At 38.7% G+C, this 22717-nt stretch overlaps 2 long non-coding RNA genes across 2 annotated transcripts in view; one reads left to right on the forward strand and one right to left on the reverse strand.

The window, feature by feature from the left end:
- LOC309618328 overlaps positions 1-22717 on the forward strand; it is a 673944-nt gene that overhangs the window by 494907 nt on the left and 156320 nt on the right. The window lies entirely within an intron of this gene.
- On the reverse strand, positions 7861-8046 carry LOC309617916. Its single transcript, XR_014238192.1, has 2 exons — positions 7948-8046; positions 7861-7907 (listed from the first exon to the last, which is right to left on the reverse strand). It is a non-coding gene; the product is annotated as an uncharacterized lncRNA (long non-coding RNA).

The following is a 22717-nucleotide window of genomic DNA, read 5'->3' on the forward strand; positions in this document are numbered from 1 at the left end:
TGAGGCACGCCGTGTGTTTTACCTGGGAAGTTGTCCCCGGATCACGGGAGCCTGGCAGTGGCGAGCTGCACCGACTCCCGGGAGGGGCAGTGTGGAGAGTGACCTGTGCTCGCACACAGGCTTCTTGGTGGCGGCAGCAGCAGCCTTAGCGTTTCCTACCAGTCTCTGGGGTCCGCGCTGATGGCCGCGGCTCGCGCCCGTCTCTGGGGTCCGCTCTGTTAGCCGCGTCTCGCGCCCGCCTCTGGAGTTCATCTAGGCAGCGCTCTGAATCCCCTCTCCTTGCGCGCTGTGAAACAAAGAGGCAAGAAAAATTCTCTTGCCTCTTCGGCGGCTGCAGACCTCCTCTCCGGCTCCCTCCCGGCTCGCCGCGGCACGCCAACCCCTTCAGGCTGTGTTCACGCCGCCAACCCCAGTCCTCTCCCTGCGATCCGACCGAAGCCCGCGCCTCAGCTCCCAGCCCCGCCCGCCCCAGTGGGTGAGCAGACAAGCCTCTCGGGCTGGTGAGCGCTGCTCGGTGCTGAGCCTCTGTGCGGGAATCTCTCCGTTTTTCCCTCTGCGCCCCTGTTGCTGTGGGATCCGCGCTGATAGCCGCGGCTCGCACCTGTCTCTGGATTTCGTTTAGGCAGCGCTCTGAATCCCCTCTCCCTGTGCGCCGTGAAACAAAGAGGCAAGAAAAAGTCTCCTGCCTCTTCGGCAGCTGCAGACTTTTTCCCAGACTCCCTCTCGGCTAGCACCAAAGCCCGAGCCTCAGCTCCCAGCCCCCGCCCGCCCAGGCGGGTGAGCAGACAAGCCTCTCGGGCTGGTGAGTGCTGCTCGGCGCCGAGCCTCTGTGCGGGAGTCTCTCTGCTTTGCCCTCTGCACCCCTGTGGCTGCGCTCTCCTCTGCGGCTCCGAAGCCTCCCCCCTCTGCCACCCGCAGTCTCTGCCCGCAAAGGGGCTTCCTAGTGCCTGGAAACCTTTCCTCCTTCACGGCTCCCTCCCACTGGCGCAGGTCCCGTCCCTATTCTTTTGTCTCTGTTATTTCTTTTTTCCTTTACCCTACCCAAGTACGTGGGGATTTTCTTGCCTTTTGGGAGGTCTGACGTCTTCTGCCAGCGTTCAGTGGGTGTTCTGTAGGAGCAGTTCCACGTGTAGATGTATTTCTACTGTATCTGTGGGAAGGAAGGTGATCTCCGCGTCTTACTCTTCCGCCATCTTGCCCCTACTCCTCCCATCATGCTTTTAATTTGAATTTATTTGATTAAAAATGAGGCAAAGTGTCTTTTTTGGTTTATTAGTCATTTGGGTTTCCTTTTTTGTGAATTTCCTATTCAAATTTTTACCAATTTTTCTATTAGCCTGTCCATTTTTATTAATGATTTATAAGATTTCATTAAATTATTAATTCTAGGGCTTCCCTGGTGGTGCAGTGGTTGAGAATCTGCCTGCCAATGCAGGGGACATGGGTTCAAGCCCTGGTCTGGGGAGATCCCACATGCCGTGGAGCAACTAGGCCTGTGAGCCACAATTACTGAGCCTGTGCATCTGGATCCTGTGCTCCGCAACAAGAGAGGCCGCAATAATGAAAGGCCAGCACACCGCGATGAAGAGTGGCCCCCACTTGCCGCAACTAGAGAAAGCCCTCGCAGAGAAACGAAGACCCAACACAGCCATAAATAAATAAATAAATAAATAAATAAATAAATAAAACCCAAAGTTAAAAAAACATTGTTAATTATAGAAACACTTATTGGGCACTTTCTATGTTTCAGGCCCTGGTCTAGGTACTCAGGATGCATCAACTGAAAACACACACACACACACCTCCCAAACAAAATAGTCTCTGCTCTTACAGACCTGACAGTATAGTGTTTGTGGTAGTAAAAGAGGGGAAACAGGCAATATAAATAAATAAAGAGATAGATAGATAGATACATACATACATACATAAATTGCATGTTATAAGTTAATAAATTTTATTCATAAAAATTTTTTTAAAAAACATTCACAAGGTAAGGAGGATAGATTGGACTGTGTGTGTAGCATGGGAAGGGAACACATTGTAATTTAAAATATTGTGAGAATAAGCCATATGGAAATTGAAATAGGGAAGATAGTATTTGTGGAATTGAAACCTTCATCATCTTATAGTAGACAGAGATCCCTTCCTGACTTGCCCTGACATGTAACATGAGCAAAACCTTTTGTTGTATCACCCTGTTGAGATGTATGAGTTGTTTTTCACTACAACATCACCTGATTCATCTTGCCTGAGACAGATAAATTTTGAGAAGCAAATAAAAAATCTATTTGCATTTACCCTCTTGCACTGCTGGTGGGAATGTAAATTGATACAGCCACTATGGAAACCGTATGGAGGCTCCTTAAAAAACTAAAAATAGAACTACCATTCGACCCAGCAATCCCATTACTGGCCATATACCCTGAGAAAACCATAATTCAAAAAGAGTCATGCACCACAATGTTCATTGCAGCTCTATTTACAATAGCCAGGACATGGAAGCAACCTAAGTGTCCATCAACAGATGAAAGGATAAAGAAGATGTGACACATATATACAATGGAATATTACTCAGCCATAAAAAGAAATGAAATTGAGTTATGTGTAGTGAGGTGGATGGACCTAGAGTCTGTCATACAGAGTGAAGTAAGTCAGAAAGAGAAAATCAAATGCCATATGCTAACACATATATACGGAAACTAAAAACAAAAAAATGGTTCTGAAGAACCCAGGGGTAGAACAGGAATAAAGATGCAGACATAGAGAATGGACTTGAGGACACGGGGAAAGGGAAGGGTAAGCTGGGAAGAAGTGAGAGAGTGGCATGGACTTATATATACTACCAAATGTAAAATAGATAGCTAATGGGAAGCAGCTGCATAGCACAGGGAGATCAGCTCAGTGTTTTGTGACCACCTAGAGGGGTAAGATAGGGAGGGTGGGAGGGGATATGGGGATATATGTATATGCATAGCTGATTCACTTTGTTATACAGCTGAAACTAACACACCATGGTAAAGCAATTATACTCCAATAAAGATGTTAAAAAAAAAAAAGCTACTTGCATAATATTGGTGAGTGGAGTCCCTTAAGCAAAGCAAAAAAATCAGAAACTCTAAAAGAGAACAAATTTAATTATGTAAAAATTAGAAACTCTGTATAGAAAAAATACTATGAAGAAATATAAAAGATACACAATTTTTCACATTGGTGACAAAACGGTCAATATAGACAAAGTATAGATATCCATAGTGAATAAAGAATTTCTATAGATCAACAACAAAATAAAACAATTCTAGAAACATAGACAAGGGATATGGAAAGAAATTCACAAAGAAGATCTGTATTTAGTAATATAGATGAATATTCACAATGCTACAAATATATATATGTATATATATCATACTTTTAAGTACATGTTGAGTATATACGTGTTTATATATGAATTAACACACACATATATTCATTCATATTATATATATGTGTGTAAAGAAAAAAATTTGGAAAAATATGTAATAACATTTCAACTATTAGAGTTTGAGAATTTTTTTTAGCTGAAAGTTCCTTAATTTTATGAAACAGTTTTAAAACGGTCAACATATGATACTTTTTGGTAGCTGTACCATTAGCACTTGAAAATAATTTTTTTCTTCCATTTTGATTGTGTTGTCCTATAAATGACAATAAGTTCAGATTGTTTCATGACATTGTTCAAAGTTTCTTTATGCTGATTGATCTGCTTGTTCTATAAGTTACTGTGAGGGAAGTATTAGAATTTCAGACAATGTGGATTTGTCTATATCTTCTTTTGGTTCTGTCAGATTTTCTTTATATATTTGAAGCTAAGCAAATAGATATATACAAATGTAAGATTGTTATATATTCCCTTGAAAAAACATGTATGTATTTATTTATTTGTTTGTTTATTTATATTATGAAATATCTATCTAGTTTGTCTGATAGTCTTGTAGTCACACCAGCATTCTTGTGCTTAGTGTTTTCTTGATATATCTTTTCTGTCCTTTTATGTTTAACCTATTTGCATTTTTATTGCAAGTCTGTTTCTTATAAACAGAATATAGATGAATCTGTTTAAAACCCAGTTTGACAAATTTTGTCTTAATCCATTTAAATAATCCATAAGCACATGAAAAGCTGTGCAACATCATTAGTAATCATGGAAATGTATTTTAAAACCATAATTCTATGCCTCTACAAAGCCGGCAAAATGACTAAAATTTAAAGAATGACAATAACAAGTTTTGCGGAGATATGAAACAATCGGAATTCTCATACATTGTTGATGGGAGTATGAACTGGTTAAGCTACTTAAGAAAATGATTCAGCAGTATCTACTGCTAAAGCTAAACACAGCTGCCCTAAGACATATCAGCTCTGCTGCTAGGTATGTACACAAGAGAAAAGAGATGAGTGCATATGTCCACCAAAAAACATGCACAAGATTATACATAATGGCTTTATTAATCACAGGCAAAACTAAAAACAAACCAAATGTCTATCAATAGGAAAATGGACAAATACATGTTGGCTTCTTTGTGCAATGATGTACCACACAACACAAGAAAAGAACTACTGATACATGAAAAACATGAATCTCAGAAGCTTGATGTTGAGTGAAAGAAGCCAGACATGAAAGTGAAAATGTGTGATTCAAACTATATGAAGTTCAGTAAGAGGCAAAATTAACTTTGGGTGTTGGATGTCAGAACAGTGGTTACTGCTGGGGGAGGTTGATTGGTAATGAGGGGGACTGGCATAAGAAAACCTTCTGGTGTGCTGAAAATGTTGCACATCTTGACCTGAGTAGTCTCGTGAATGTATACAAATTTAAAATATCATCAGTCTGTTCACTTCAGATTGCACATTTACTGTATATGTTATGTCTCAATAAAAAGAAAAAAATTAAAAGAAAATATATATTAAGTTCTTTATATTAAAAAATACTCCCCAAATCAGTGCATATGAAAGTAATTTAAGATACGCTAGTTTGGGTTTTATGTTGTCTCCCCATAATATAATGTTGGGTAAGTGAGGTGCTTCCCTATAATACTGCTCAGCAGAGCATACATGTTTTGGGTAGTGTTGTTTCCAAGGTTCTGAACAGTGAAATTAATCTTTGATCCTCACTGAGTGTTGCACTAAGACCACATAATGAGGTGGAATGAGAAGGAATCATCACAAGTTTTTTTGCCCTTTCTCCTCCAGAGAGGATTTGCCCAGATGATTTGTAAGAATGATAATTTTTATTTATAATCTCACTTTTGTTGCCAGGTCTTTCTGTCACTTTTGAGATAGCCAACTAATAACACTTTTTAGAAGTATTTTGATCATACAATAGAGTAGCAGTTATATTTATGCTGGTGAAATGTGTTAATATTCTCTATTTAAAGATGCAATGCTGTTTGTTCCTTTAAATAAACCAGCTGAAGTTTCTTTAAAAGCTCAGCTAAATACACACTATCCTATGAAATATCACTTCTACTAGATAGTGGACATTTGGAACCTCAGGGGCAGTTAAGTGGATGAGGTGTGAACACAGAGGCTGCTGTTTTAATGATTTTTGTGACTGATCCTGAGCTCAATGGAGTTATTATGACAAGTGTTCTGCTTGCCTCACTTTGATCTTGTAGTGGATAATTTTGAGAATGAATATTGGCAATAATCCCCCTTGGCAGCATATAAGCAATTTAGTGTAGTCTTAAGGGTACCAGTTCTGGAGACAGACTGCTCAGGTTCAAATCCTGTCTTCATCAGTTCTGTGCTGTGAAGCCATAAGCAATTTACTCCAGCTCTCTGAGCCCGTTTCCTCATCTGCAAAAATGGGAATAATAGCACATTCTACAGAGGATTATAGTGAATACTAAACAAAATAGCTTATGTGAAAGTATCTGAGAAAAAAAGAGTCACTGGGGAGTATTTATTCAGCCATTTGTTTATACTGATTGTGCACAGCAAGAAGCATGAAAGATACAGAATCTAGCTGGACCAGAAAGGTTGTATAGTAGATTTGGGGGAAATGATTTCCTGAGATAATCTGTGTAAATTGCTTAGAACAGTACCTGGCACATAATATTTGATTAATAGTGTTAGCTCTCATGTTTATTTTTGGCACTTTGAAAAAACAGGTGCATGTTTGGAATCTAGACATGTCAATCCCTGAGTAGAATCAGAAAAGATATTGATTTATTTTTAATCTCTTTATTATTCATTATGACAAAGCATTAGAGTGGAGATTCGAAAATCACTTGTTAAGAAGAGATGAGGAACAAGAGGCTCTTTCTCCACTTTCATTTTGTTCACGTGGGTTCTCTGTAAAACCTATGCTCTGCACAATAAGACTACATGATTCCCTATTTTCCATGTGGCAGAAAAGGTGACCATTAGAACATTCCCTAGTCCTCCATACTATTCCTTATTCCACATTCGTAATTCTTTTTTTTTTTTTTTTCAATTAGGCTTCAAGCTCTTTCAGATGGATTATAAGTTAACCCTCTGGATTCAAAAGAAGGTCCCGGGGTCTGGGCAAGATGGTGGAAGAGTAAGACGTGGAGATCACCTTCCTCCCCACAGATACATCAGAAATACACCTACACGTGGAACTGCTCCTATAGAACACCCACTGAATGCTGGCAGAAGATGTCAGACCTCCCAAAAGGCAAGAAACTCCCCACGTACTTGGGTAGGACAAAAGAAAAAAGAAATAACAGAGAAAAAGAATAGGGATGGGACCTGTACCAGTTGGAGGGAGCTGTGAAGAAGGAAAGGTTTCCACACACTAGGAAGCCCCTTCACGGGCGAAGACTGCGGGTGGTGGAGCAGGGAAGCTTCGGAGCCACGGAGGAGAGCGCAGCCACGGAGGAGAGCACAGCCACAGGGGTGCGGAGGGCAAAGTGGAGAGATTCCCGCACAGAGGAGCGGTGCCGATCAGCACTCACCAGCCCGAGAGGCTTGTCTGCTCACCCGCCGGGGCGGGCGGGGGCTGGGAGCTGAGGCTCGGGCTTCGGAGGTCGGATCCCAGGGAGAGGACTGGGGTTGGCTGCGTGAACACAGCCTGAAGGGGGCTAGTGCACCACAGCTAGCCGGGAGGGAGTCCGGGAAAAAGTCTGGAGCTTCCAAACAGGCAAGAGACTTTTTCTTGCCTTTTTGTTTCCTGGTGCGCGAGGAGAGGGGATTCAGAGCACAGCTTAAAGGAGTTCCAGAGACGGGCGTGAGCCGCGGCTAACAGCATGGACCCCAGAGACGGGCATGGGATGCTAAGGTTGCTGCTGCTGCCACCAAGAAGCCTGTGTGCGAGCACAGGTCACTATCCACACCTCCCCTCCTGGGAGCCTGTGCAGCCTGCCACTGCCAGGCTCCCGTGATCCAGGGACAACTTCCCCAGGAGAACGCACAACGCGCTTCAGGCTGGTGCAATGTCACGCTGGCCTCTGCCGCCGCAGGCTCGCCCCAAATCCGTACCCCTCCTTCCCCCCAGCCTGAGTGAGCCAGAGCCCCCAAGTCAGCTGCTCCTTTAACTCCGTCCTGTCTGGGTGGGGAACAGACGCCCTCAGGCAACCTACATGCAGAGGCGGGTCCAAATCCAAAGCTGAACCCTGGGAGCTGTAGGAACAAAGAAGAGAAAGGGAAATTTCTCACAGCAGCCTCAGAAGCAGCGGATTAAAGCTCCACAAACAACTTGATGTACCTGCATCTGTTGAATACCTGAAAAGACAATGAATTATCCCAAATTGAGGAGGTGGATTTGGGGAGCAGGATATATTAATTTTTCCCCTATTTCCTCTTTTTGTGAGTGTGTATGTGTATGCTTATGGGTGAGATTTTGTCTGTATAGTTTTGCTGTCACCATTTGTCCTAGGGTTGGATCCGTCCAATTTTTTTTTTTTTTACTTAAAAATTTTTTTTTTTACTGAAAAATTTTTTTTTTACTTAAAAATTTTTTTTTTACTTAAAAATTTTTTTTCTTAAAAAGATTTTTTCTTAATAATTATTTTCTTATTTTTATTCTAAAAAATTAAAAATTTTTTTTCTTAATTTTTTTTATTTTAAAAAATTAAGAAAAGTTTTTTCTTAATAAATTTTCAATAATTTTTAAATTTTTTATTATAAAATTTTTTTAAACTATTTTAAAAAATTAAAAAAGTTTTTTCTTAATAAATGTTTTCTTAATAATTTTTTTCCTTATTTTTTATTGTAATAGCTTTATTTTATTTTATTTTATTTTATCCTCTTTCTTTCTTTCTATTTTTTCTGTCTTTTAATCTGAGCCATGTGGATGAAAGCCTCTTGGAGCTCCAGCCAGGCATCAGGCCTGTGCCTCTGAGGTGGGAGAGCCAACTTCAGGACACTGGTCCACAAGAGACCTCCCAGCTCCACGTAATACCAAATGGTGAAAACCTCTCAGAGATCTCCATCTCAACATCAAGACCCAGCTTCACTCAACGACCAGCAAGCTACAGTGCTGGACACCCTATGTCAAACAACTAGCAAGACAGGAACACAGCCCCAACCATTAGCAGAGAGGCTGCCTAAAATCATAATAAGGCCACAGACACCCCAAAACACATCACCAGACGTGGACCTGCCCACCAGAAAGACAAGATCCAGCCTCATGCACCAGAACACAGGCACTAGTCCTCTCCATCAGGAAGCCTACACAACTCACTGAACCAACCTTAGCCACTGGGGGCAGATACCAAAAACAACAGGAACTACGAACCAGCAGCCTGTGAAAAGGAGACCCCAACCACAGTAAGATAAGCAAAATGAGAAGACAGAACAACACACAGCAGATGAAGGAGTAAGGTAAAAACACACCAGGCCTAACAAATGAAGAGGAAATAGGCAGTCTACCTGAAAAAGAAGTCAGAATAATGATAGTAAAGATGATCCAAAATCTTGGAAATAGAATAGACAAAATTCAAGAAACATTTAACAAGGACGTAGAAGAACTAAAGAGGAACCAAGCAACGATGAATCACACAACAAATGAAATTTAAAATTCTCTAGAAGAGATCAGTAGCAGAATATCTGAGGCAGAAGAATGGATAAGTGACCTGGAAGATAAAATAGTGGAAATAACTACTGCAGAGCAGAATAAAGAAAAAAGAATGAAAAGAACTGAGGACAGTCTCAGAGACCTATGGGACAAAATTAAACGCACCAACATTCAACTTATAGGGGTCCCAGAAGAAGAAGAGAAAAAGAAAGGGACTGAGAAAATATTTGAAGAGGTTCTAGTTGAAAACTTCCCTAATATGGGAAAGGAAATAGTCAATCAAGTCCTGGAAGCACAGACAGTCCCATACAGGATAAATCCAGGGAGAAACACGTCAAGATATATATTAATCAAACTATCAAAAATTAAATATAAAGAAAACCTATTAAAGGCAGCAAGGGAAAAACAACAAATAACTCACAAGGGAATCCCCATAGTTAACAGCTGATCTTTCAGCAGAAACTCTGCAAGCCAGAAGGGAGTGGCAGGATATACTTAAAGTGATGAAGGAGAAAAACCTACAACCAAGATTTCTCTACCCAGCAAGGATCTCATTCAGATTTGATGGAGAAATTAAAACCTTTACAGACAAGCAATAGCTGAGAGAGTTCAGCACCACCAAACCAGCTTTACAACAAATGCTAAAGGAACTTCTCTAGGCAAGAAACACAAGAGAAGGAAAACCCCTACAATAACAAACCCAAAACATTTAAGAAAATGGGAATAGGAACATACATATTGATAATTACCTTAAAAATAAATGGATTAAATGCTCCCACCAAAAGACACAGGCTGGCTGAATGGATACAAAAACAAGACCCATATATATGCTGTCTACAAGAGACCCACATCAGACCTAGGGACACATACAGACTGAAAGTGAGGGAATGGAAAAAGATATTCCATGCAAATGGAAATCAAAAGAAAGCTGGAGTAGCAATTCTCATATCAGACAAAATAGACTTTAAAATAAAGAATATTATAAGAGACAAAGAAGGACACTATATAATGATCAAGGGATTGATCCAAGAGGAAGGTATAACAATTGTAAATATTTATGCACCCAACATAGGAGCACCTCAATACATAAGGCAAATACTAACAGCCATAAAAGGGGAAATCGACAGCAACACAATCATAGTAGGGGACTTTAACACCCCACTTTCACCAATGGACAGATCATCCAAAATGAAAATAAATAAGGAAACACAAGCTTTAAATGATACATTAAACAAGATGGACTTAATTGATATTTATAGGACATTCCACCCAAAAACAACAGAATAAACATTTTTCTCAAGTGCTCATGGAACATTCTCCAGGATAGATCATATCTTGGGTCACAAATCAAACCTTGGTAAATTTAAGAAAATTGAAATCGTATCAAGTATCTTTTCCGACCACAACGCTATGAGACTAGATATCAATTACAGGAAAAGATGTGTAAAAAATACAAACACATGCAGGCTACACAATACACTACTTAATAACGAAGTGATCACTGAAGAAATCGAAGGGGAAATCAAAAAATACCTAGAAACAAATGACAATGGAGATACGACGACCCAAAACCTATGGGACGCAGCAAAAGCAGTGCTAAGAGGGAAGTTTCTAGCAATACAAGCCTACCTCAAGAAACAGGAAACATCTCGAAGAAACAACCTAACCTTGCACCTAAAGCAATTAGAGAAAGAAGAACAAAAAAACCCCAAAGCTAGCAGAAGGAAAGAAATCATAAAGATCAGGTCAGAAATAAATGAAAAAGAAATGAAGGAAACAATAGCAAAAATCAATAAAACTAAAAGCTGGTTCTTTGAGAAGATAAACAAAATTGATAAACCATTAGCCAGACTCATCAAGAGAAAAAGGGAGAAGACTCAAATCAATAGAATTAGAAATGAAAAAGGAGAAGTAACCACTGACACTACAGAAATACAAAAGATCATGAGAGATTACTACAAGCAACTCTACGCCAATAAAATGGACAACCTGGAAGAAATGGACAGATTCTTAGAAATGCACAAACTGCCGAGACTGAACCAGGAAGAAATAGAAAATATGAACAGACCAATCACAAGCACTGAAATTGAAACTGTGATTAAAAACCTTCCAACAAACAAAAGCCCAGGACCAGATGGCTTCACAGGTGAATTCTATCAAACATTTAGAGAAGAGCTAACACCTATCCTTCTCAAACTCTTCCAAAATATTGCAGAGGGAGGAACACTCCCCAACTCATTCTACGAGGCCACCATCACCCTGATACCAAAACCAGACAAAGATGTCACAAAGAAAGAAAACTACAGGCCAATATCACTGATGAACATAGATGCAAAAATCCTCAACAAAATACTAGCAAACAGAATCCAACAGCACATTAAAAGGATCATACACCATGATCAAGTGGGGTTTATCCCAGGAATGCAAGGATTCTTCAATATACATAAATCAATCAATGTGATACACCATATTAACAAATTGAAGGAGAAAAACCATATGATCACCTCAATAGATGCAGAGAAAGCTTTCGACAAAATTCAACACCCATTTATGATAAAAGCCCTGCAGAAAGTAGGCATAGAGGGAACTTTCCTCAACATAATAAAGGCCATATATGACAAACCCACAGCCAACATCGTCCTCAATGGTGAAAAACTGAAACCATTTCCACTAAGATCAGGAACAAGACAAGGTTGCCCACTCTCACCACTATTATTCAACATAGTTTTGGAAGTGTTAGCCACAGCAATCAGAGAAGACAAAGAAATAAAAGGAATCCAAATTGGAAAAGAAGAAGTAAAGCTGTCACTGTTTGCAGATGACATGATACTATACATAGAGAATCCTAAAGATGCTACCAGAAAACTCCTAGAGCTAATCAATGAATTTGGTAAAGTAGCAGGATACAAAATTAATGCACAGAAATCTCTTGCATTTCTATACACTAATGACGAAAAATCTGAAAGTGAAATTAAGAAAACACTCCCGTTTACCATTGCAACAAAAAGAATAAAATATCTAGGAATAAACATACCTAAGGAGACAAAAGACCTGTATGCAGAAAATTATAAGACACTGATGAAAGAAATTATAGATGATACAAATAGATGGAAAGATATACCATGTTCCTGGATTGGAAGAATCAACATTGTGAAAATGACTCTACTACCCAAAGCAATCTACAGATTCAATGCAATCCCTATCAAACTACCACTGGCATTTTTCACAGAACTAGAACAAAAAATTTCACAATTTGTATGGAAACACAAAAGACCCCGAATAGCCAAAGCAATCTTGAGAACGAAAATTGGAGCTGGGGGAATCAGGCTCCCTGACTTCAGACTATATTACAAAGCTACAGTAATCAAGACAGTTTGGTACTGGCACAAAAACAGAAATATAAATCAATGGAACAGGATAGAAAGCCCAGAGATAAACCCACGCACATATGGTCACCTTATCTTTGATAAAGGAGGCAAGCATATACAGTGGAGAAAAGACAGCCTCTTCAATAAGTGGTGCTGGGAAAATTGGACAGATACATGTAAAAGTATGAAATTAGAACACTCCCTGACACCATGCACAAAAATAAACTCAAAATGGATTAAAGACCTAAGTGTAAGACCAGACACTATCAAACTCTTAGAGGAAAACATAGGCAGAACACTCTATGACATACATCACAGCAAGATTCTTTTTAACCCAGCTCCCAGAGAAATGGAAATAAGAACACAAATAAACAAATGGGACCTAATGAAACTTAAAAGCTTTTGCACAGCAAAGGAAACCATAAACAAGAATAAAAGACAACCATCAGAATGGGAGAAAATATTGGCAAATGAAGCAACTGACAAAGGATTAATCTCCAAGATTTACAAGCAGCTCATGCAGCTCAATAACAAAAAAACGAACAAACCAATCCAAAAATGGGCAGAAGACCTAAATAGACATTTCTCCAAAGAAGATATACAGATGGCCTACAGACACATGAAAGAATGCTCAACATCATTAATCATTAGAGAAATGCAAATCAAAACTACAATGAGATATCATCTCACACCGGTCAGAATGGCCATCATCAAAAAATCTAGAAACAATAAATGCTGGAGAGGGTGTGGAGGAAAGGGAACTCTCTTGCACTGTTGGTGGGAATGTAAATTGATACAGCCACTATGGAGAACAGTATGGAGGTTCCTTAAAAAACTACAAATAGAACTACCATACGATCCAGTAATCCCACTACTGGGCATATACCCTGAGAAAACCATAGTTCAAAAAGAGTCATGTACCAAAATGTTCATTGCAGCTCTATTTACAATAGCCAGGACATGGAAGCAACCTAAATGTCCATCGACAGATGAATGGATAAAGAAGATGTGGCACATATATACAATGGAATATTACTCAGCCATAAAAAGAAATGAAATGGAGGTATTTGTAATGAGGTGGATGGAGTTAGAGTCTGTCATACAGCGTGAAGTAAGTCAGAAAGAGAAAAACAAATACAGTATGCTAACACATATATACGGAATCTAAGGAAAAAAAAAGCCATGAAGAACCTAGTGGCAAGACGGGAATAAAGACACAGACCTACTAGAGAATGGACTTGACGATATGGGGAGGGGGTGGGGTGAGATGTGACAGGGTGAGAGAGTGTCATGGACATATATACACTACCAAATGTAAAATAGATAGCTAGTGGGAAGCAGCCGCATAGCACAGGGAGATCAGCTCGGTGCTTTGTGACCACCTAGAGGGGTGGTACAGGGAGGGTGGGAGGGAGGGAGATGCAAGAGGGAAGAGATATGGGAAAATATTTTATATGTATAATTGATTAACTTTGTTATAAAGCAGAAGCTAACACACCATTGTAAGGCAATTATACTTCAATAAAGATGTTTAAAAAAAAAAAAAGCGTGATGAAATAATTTTATATATATATATATATATATATATACAAGATTAGAATTTGCAACTTTGACCATCTAGGTAAAATGGCAAAATACAAAGCAACGCAGTCTTTTATACACTTGTAGGGGGAGTATAAATTGGTACAAGTACTTTGGCGTACCCTAGGAAAGTGGAACACATGAACATATTACTCCTAGGTGTACAGCAAAGGGGAATGTTTTTCACATGTGCATCATGTATTATTATAAAAGTATTCATAACAGCACTATTCATAAAACAAATTTAAAAGATGGAGGCAATCCAAATGCTTTTCAACAGTAATTGACTAAAAAATAATGACAAATGTATAAAGTGGATTATTATCCAGCAGGGAAAAGGAATGAATCACAACTACACACAGATATCAGTGAGGTTGAAACATAAATATGTTGTTGAGTCAAAGAAGCAAGTCACAGAAGAATCATGTAAAATATCCATTTATATCGAGCTCAAGAAGAGGCAAAACAAAGTAATATATTGTTATAGTTGTGATCATAGGTAGTAAACTATTTTCTAAAAGGTAAGGAAATAATTGATAATCATCAAATTAATTTAGTGGTTACTTTTACAAGTAACAAGTAACAAGACTATTACAAGAGACAAAGAAGGACACTATATAATGATCAAGGGATTGATTCAAGAAGAAGATATAACAATTGTAAATATTTATGCACCCAGCATAGGAGCACCTCAATACATAAGGCAAATACTAACAGCCATAAAAGGGGAAATCGACAGCAACACAATCATAGTAGGGGACTTTAACACCCCACTTTCACCAATGGACAGATCATCCAAAATGAAAATGAATAAGGAAACACAAGCTTTAAATGATACATTAAACCAGATGGACTTAATTGATATTTACAGGACATTCCACCCAAAAACAACAGAATAAACATTTTTCTCAAGTGCTCATGGAATATTCTCCAGGATAGATCATATCTTGGGTCACAAATCAAGCCTTGGTAAATTTAAGAAAATTGAAATCGTATCAAGTATCTTTTCCGACCACAACGCTATGAGATAGATATCAATTACAGGAAAAGATCGGTAAAAAATACAAACACATGCAGGCTACACAATACACTACTTAATAACGAAGTGATCACTGAAGAAATCAAAGGGGAAATTAAAAAATACCTAGAAAGAAATGACAATGGAGACACGACGACCCAAAACCTATGGGATTCAGCAAAAGCAGTTCTAAGAGGGAAGTTTATAGCAATACAAGCCTACATCAAGAAACAGGAAACATCTTGAATAAACAACCTAATTTTGCACCTAAAGCAATTAGAGAAAGAAGGTCAAAAAAAACTCCAAAGATAGCAGAAGGAAAGAAATCATAAAGATCAGATCAGAAATAAATGAGGAAGAAATGAAGGAAACAATAGCAAAAATCAATGAAACTAAAAGCTGGTTCTTCGAGAAGATAAACAAAATTGATAAACCATTAGCCAGACTCATCAAGAGAAAAAGGGAGAAGACTCAAATCAATAGAATTACAAATGAAAAAGGAGAAGTAACCACTGACACTGCAGAAATACAATCGATCATGAGAGATTACTACAAGCAACACTACGCCAATAAAATGGACAACCTGGAAGAAATGGACAAATATTTAGAAATGCACAACCTGCCACGACTGAACCAGGAAGAAATAGAAAATATGAACAGACCAATCACAAGCACTGAAATTGAGACTGTGATTAAAAATCTTCCAACAAACAAAAGCCCAGGACCAGATGGCTTCACAGGTGAATTCTATCAAACATTTAGAGAAGAGCTAACACATATCCTTCTCAAACTCTTCCAAAATATTGCAGAGGGAGGAACACTCTCCAACTCATTCTACGAGGCCACCATCACCCTTATACCAAAATTAGACAAAGATGTTGCAAAGAAAGAAAACTACAGGCCAATATCACTGATGAACATAGATGCAAAAATCCTCAACAAAATACTAGCAAACAGAATCCAACAACACATTAAAAGGATCATACACCATGATCAAGTGGAGTTTATTCCAGGATTGCAAGGTTTCTTCAATATACGCAAATCAATCAACGTGATACACCATATTAACAAATTGAAGGAGAAAAACCATATGATCATCTCAATAGATGCAGAGAAAGCTTTCGACAAAATTCAACACCCATTTATGATAAAAGCCCTGCAGAAAGTAGGCATAGAGGGAACTTTCCTCAACATAATAAAGGCCATATATGACAAACCCACAGCCAACATTGTCCTCAATGGTGAAAAACTAAAACCATTTCCACTAAGATCAGGAACAAGAAAAGGTTGCCCACTCTCACCATTATTATTCAACATAGTTTTGGAGTTTTAGCCACAGCAATCAGAGAGAAAAAGAAATAAAAGGAATCCAAATCGGAAAAGAAGAAGTAAAGCTGTCACTGTTTGCAGATGACATGATACTATACATAGAGAATCCTAAAGATGCTACCAGAAAACTACTAGAGCTAATCAATGAATTTGGCAAAGTAGCAGGGTACAAAATGAATGCACAGAAATCTCTTGTATTCCTATACACTAATGATGAAAAATCCGAAAGTGAAATTAAGAAAACACTCCCGTTTACTACTGCAACAAAAAGAACAAAATATCTAGGAATAAACCTACCTAAGGAGACAAAAGGCCTGTATGCAGAAAATTATGACACTGATGAAAGAAATTAAAGATGATACAAATAGATGGAGAGATATACCGTGTTCTTAGATTGGAAGACTCAACATTGTGAAAATGACTCTACTATCCAAAGCAATCTACAGATTCAATGCAATCCTTATCAAACTACCACTGGCATTTTTCACAGAACTAGAACAAAAAATTTCACAATTTGTATGGAAACACAAAGATCCGGAATAGCCAAAGCAATCTTGAGAAAGAAAAACTGAGCTGGAGGAATCAGGCTCCCTGCCTTCAGACTATATTACAAAGCTACAGTAATCAAGACAGTATGGTACTGGCACAAAAACAGAAATATAGATCAATGGAACAGGATAGAAAGCCCAGAGGTAAACCCACACACATATGGTCACCTTATCTTTGATAAAGGAGGCAAGCATATACAGTGGAGAAAAGACAGCCTCTTCAATAAGTGGTGCTGGGAAAACTGGACAGGTACATGTAATAGTATGAAATTAGAAGACTCCCTAACATCATACACAAAAATAAACTCAAAATGTATTAAAGACTAAAATGTAAGACCAGACACTATCAAACTCTTAGAGGAAAACATAGGCAGAACACTCTATGACATAAATCACAGCAAGATCCTTTTTGACCCACCTCCTAGAGAAATGGAAATAAAAACAAAAAGAAACAAATGGGACCTAATGAAACTTAAAAGCTTTTGCACAGCAAAGGAAATCATAAACAAGACCAAAAGACAACCATTAGAATGGCAGAAAATATTTGCAAATGAAGCAACTGACAAAGGATTAATCTCCAAGATTTACAAGCAGCACATGCAGCTCAATAACAAAAAAACAAACAACCCAATCCAAAAATGGGCAGAAGATCTAAATAGACGTTTCTGAAAAGAAGATATACAGATTGCCAACAAACACATGAAAGAATGCTCAACATCATTAATCATTAGAGAAATGCAAATCAAAACTACAATGAGCTATCATCTCACACCGGTCAGAATGGCCATCATCAAAAAATCTACAAACAATAAATGCTGGAGAGGGTGTGGAGAAAAGGGAACACTCTTGCACTGTTGGTGGGAATGTAAATTGATACAGCCACTATGGAGAACAGTATGGAGGTTCCTTAAAAAACTAAAAATAGAACTACCATACGACCCAGCAATCCCACTACTGGGCATATACCCTGAGAAAACCATAATTCAAAAAGAGTCATGTACCAAAATGTTCACTGCAGCTCTATTTACAATAGCCAGGACATGGAAGCAACCTAAGTGTCCATCATCGGAAGAATGGATAAAGAAGATGTGGCACATATATACAATGGAATATTACTCAACCATAAAAAGAAATGAAATGGAGGTATTTGTAGTGAGGTGGATGGAGTTAGAGTCTGTCATACAAACTGAAGTAAGTCAGAAAGGGAAAAACAAATACAGTATACTAACACATATATATGGAATCTAAGGGAAAAAAAAAAAAGGTCATGAAGAACCTAGTGGCAAGACGGGAATAAATACACAGACTTACTAGAGAATGGACTTGAGGATGTGGGAAGGGGGAGGGGTAAGATATGAAAGGGTGAGAGTGTGGCATGGACATATATACACTACCAAACGTAAAATAGATAGCTAGTGGGAAGCAACCACGTAGCACAGGGAGATCAGCTCGGTGCTTTGTGACCACCTAGAGGGCTGTGATAGGGAGGGTGGGAGGGAGGGAGATGCAAGAGGGAAGAGATAAGGGAACATACGTATATGTATAACTGATTCACTTTGTTATAAAGCAGAAACTAACACACCATTGTAAAGCAATTATACTCCAATAAAGATGTTAAAAAAAAAAAAAAAAGAAGGTCCCATGTTGCATAAAGCCCAAGTGTTCCAACTTCTCTGGTATCCCGAAATTAATCTTTTCCTCACCCTTCTGTAAAGGGTGATGAGTTTTTACACAGTTACAAATAAATTTAGCATCTTCTCAGAAACTCATTTTTCATTTTTTAAAAAACCCAAAGTAACTGAATGAAAAATCCTCAAGGACTGCATTTCATTTTATGCTTAGTGGCAAATATTAGTTGATTATGCTGGCAGTTAAGAATGGTTTAGCTTTAATTTAACTTTTCCACAAAATGGCATGTAGGCCACTGTCTACAGGATGCTAAAAGCCTGGTGACAGGTTAACACCTTTCTTGTCCATCTGGAGAGCTACTAAATGCCAGTCATTCAGGAATGCCCAAAGAGGTGAATGGGTCACTGAATTTCACTTTTATTCCAGTTTTTATACCTTTTATTCCCATATTTTGTCTCTTTCACTGTTCTAATTCCCCTTCTGATTTATCTGTGATAACGGCCATTGGGCGTACTGATTTTTCTTTCAGCATCACAGCATCCCTTACTGTTCTGCCAGAGTTTCATCCTCCTTCCTTCATAAGATTTATGTCATTTGAGGATCTAAGCAATTGATAAACTTAACACACTTCCCCGCATATAATTGATGTTGGTGTTCATTCAGAGCTCTTCTTGTGATTTTGGGGTCTCAATGTAGCTGCCCAGTATAATGCACTGTATTCAGAGCTCCAAAGGCTCAGTAACTTTCCCAGGTTAATAACATCTTTGGTGTTTTTAATCTTGATTAAAGAGAGAGATGATAACATGTGACTACCTTGAATTTAGATTCCTTTTCATCACATTTTGCTGTCTGTATAAACTTCGACAATATTTTTTTAACTCCCTGAGCCTCCTTTTCATAACCAGTAAAACCAAAATAACCTGTGAAGGTTGTTGTGTGGACCAAATGAGATACCATAATCTGAGAAAGTACCTTGGAAAGTATCAAGGGTTTTATGACTCTAAACTATAAGGATGTACAATAATATCTACTATATTAAGAAGGATGGCATTAGGCACTGAATACAAAGTGGAGACTTAGAAGCCTATAAGAACCGCAATGACAGGAATCATGCCATTGTATTATTCTGTGCTCCATATATTGGCCGAAATGAGGTACACCTCATATATGTTTGGTAAATGAGAAAAAATAATAAACTATAAAGTAGAATAATCTTTAAATTTCAGGTTCTATTTCTAAATTCTAATAGATTCACTCTCTTGCAGAAAGTGATAATTTCAACCTACTGAAAATCAATCAATACTTATTTCTTAATGGTTTACTATGTACCAGGCACTTGGCTGGAATCATGAGAAACAAGAAATTATTCAAAATCAAGGAAAGAGTGTTCTGATTTAGAATAGTGAGTTCAGCCTATGTGTTTAACTCTCTTGTCCCTTTTACCCATGGCCCCTTCTAATGAGTAAGTTTTATCAACATCAGGAAGGAGAAAATGTCAGAGAACTATAAAATTTTGGTAGAAATAGAACAGACATGAAAGGAAAGTTTTCCAACCTCCAAATCACTGGATGCAAATAGAAAACTAAATGTTTATTAAAGAGACCCCAGGAGAAGGTCTCAACACAATCAAAGTCAGAGTGATGAGCTGCTGCACTTGCTCTCTCTACCTCATATATTTATGTACACAAACATACATTTACATACACATATCTCTATCTGAAGAAAGAAAGAAAAGAGTAGAGGAGGTTAGAAAAGAAACCATTATTAAACTAAAAACTAAGAAATAATTTAAAATAAGAATTTGTATCATTCAAAGTAAGAAATGGGATATAAAGAATATAAGGAAAATTGGTTCAAGATGGCAGAGTAGAAGGACGTGAGCTCACTCACTCTTGCAAGAGCACCAGACTCACAACTAATTGCTGCACAATCATCAAGAGAAAGACACTGAAACTCACCAAAAAATATACCCCACATCCAAAGACAAAGGAGAAGCCAAAATGAGACAGTAGGAGGGGCACAATCACAATAAAATCAAATCCCATAACTGCTGGGTGGGTGACTCACAAACTGGAGCACACTTATACTGCAGAAGTCCACCCACTGGAGTGAAGGTTCTGAGCCCCACGTCAGGCTTCCCAACCTGGGGGTCTGGCAATGGGAGGAGGAATTCCTAGAGAACCAGACTTTGAAGGCTAGCAGTATTTGATTGCAGGACTTCGACAGGTCTAGGGAAAATAGAGACTAAACTCTTGGAAGGCACACACAAAGTAGTGTGTGCATCGGGACCCAGGGGAAGGAGCAGTGACCCCAGGGGAAACTGAACCAGACCTACCTACTAGTGTTGGAGGGTGTCCTGCAGAGGCAGGGGGTGGCTGTGTCTCACCGTGAGGACAAGGACACTGGAGCAGAAATTCTGGGAAGTACTCCTTGGTGTGAGCCCTCCCAGAGTCTGCCATTAACCCCACCAAAGAGCTGGGTAGGCTCCAGTGTTGGGTCACCTCAGGCCAAACAACCAACAGGGAGGAAACCCAGCCCTACCCATCAGCAGACAAGCAGATTAAAGTTTTACTGAGCTCTGCCCAACAGGGCAATACCCAGCTCTACCCACCACCAGTCCCTCCCATCAGGAAACTTACACAAGCCTCTTAAATAGCCTCATCCACCACAGTGCAGACAGCAGAATCAAGAAGAGCTACAATCCTATAGCCTGTGGGGAAAAAACCACATTCACAGAAAGATAGACAAGATGAAAAGGCAGAGGGCTATGTACCAGATGAAGGAACAAGAAAAAAACCCAGAAAAACAATTACATAAAGTAGAGATAGGCAACCTTCCAGAAAAAGAATTCAGAATAATGATAGTGAAGATGATCCAGGACCTTGGAAAAAGAATGGAGGCAAAGAACGGGAAGATGCAAGAAATATTTAACAAAGACCTAGAAGAATTAAAGAACAAACACCTAGAAGAATTAAACAACAAACAAACAGAGATGAACAATATAATAAGTGAAATGAAAAATTCACTAGAAGGAATCAATAGCAGAATAACTGAGACAGAACAATGGATAAGTGACCTGGAAGACAGAATGGTAGAATTCACTGCCATGGAACAGAATAAAGAATAAAGAATGAAAAAAAATGAAGACAGCCTAAGAGACTCTGGGACAACATTAAATGCAACAACATTCACATTATAGGGGTCCAAGAAGGAGAAGAGAGAGCAAAAGGACCCAAGAAAATATTTGAAGAGATTATACTCCAAAATTTCCCTAACATGGGAAAGGAAATAGCCACCTAAGTCCAGGAAGCGCAGAGAGTACCAGGCAGGATAAACCCAAGGAGAAACATGCCGAGACACATAGTAATCAAATTGACAAACAATAACGACAAAGAAAAATTATTGAAAGCAACAAGGGAAAAACGACAAATAACATACAAGGGAACTCCCATAAGGTTAACAGCTGATTCTCAGCACAAACTCTACAAGCCAGAAGGGAGTGACATGATATATTTAAAGTGATGAAAGGGAAGAGCCTACAACCAAGATTACTCTACCCGGCAAGGATCTCATTTAGATTTGATGGAGAAATCAAAAGCTTTACAGACAAGCAAAAGCTAAGAGAATTCAGCACCACCAAACCAGCTCTACAACAAATGCTAAAGGAACTTCTCTAAGTGGGAAACACAAGAGAAGAAAAGGACCGACAAAAACAAACCCAGAACAATTAAGAAAATGGTCATAGGAACATACATATCGATAATTACCTTAAACGTGAATGGATTAAATGCTCCAACCAGAAGACACAGGCTCGCTGAATGCATACAAAAACAGGACCCATATATATGCTGTCTACAAGAGACCTACTTCAGACTTAGGGACATGTACAGACTGAAAGTGAGGGGATGGAAAAAGATATTCCATGCAAATGGAAATCAAAAGAAAGCTGGAGTAGCAATACTCATATCAGAAAAAATAGACTTTAAAATAAAGACTGTTAAAAGGACAAGGAAGGACACTACATAGTGATCAAGGGATCAATCCAAGAAGAAGATATCACAATTATAAATGTATATGCACCCAACATAGGAGCACCTCAATACATAAAGCAACTGATAACAGCTACAAAGAGGAAATCGACACTAACACAATAATAGTGGGGGACTTTAACACCTCACTTACACCAATGGACAGATCATACAAACAGAAAATTAATAAGGAAACACAA

Source organism: Balaenoptera borealis (assembly GCF_965194805.1).
Source record: "Balaenoptera borealis genome assembly, chromosome: 20".
NCBI lineage: Eukaryota > Metazoa > Chordata > Mammalia > Artiodactyla > Balaenopteridae > Balaenoptera > Balaenoptera borealis.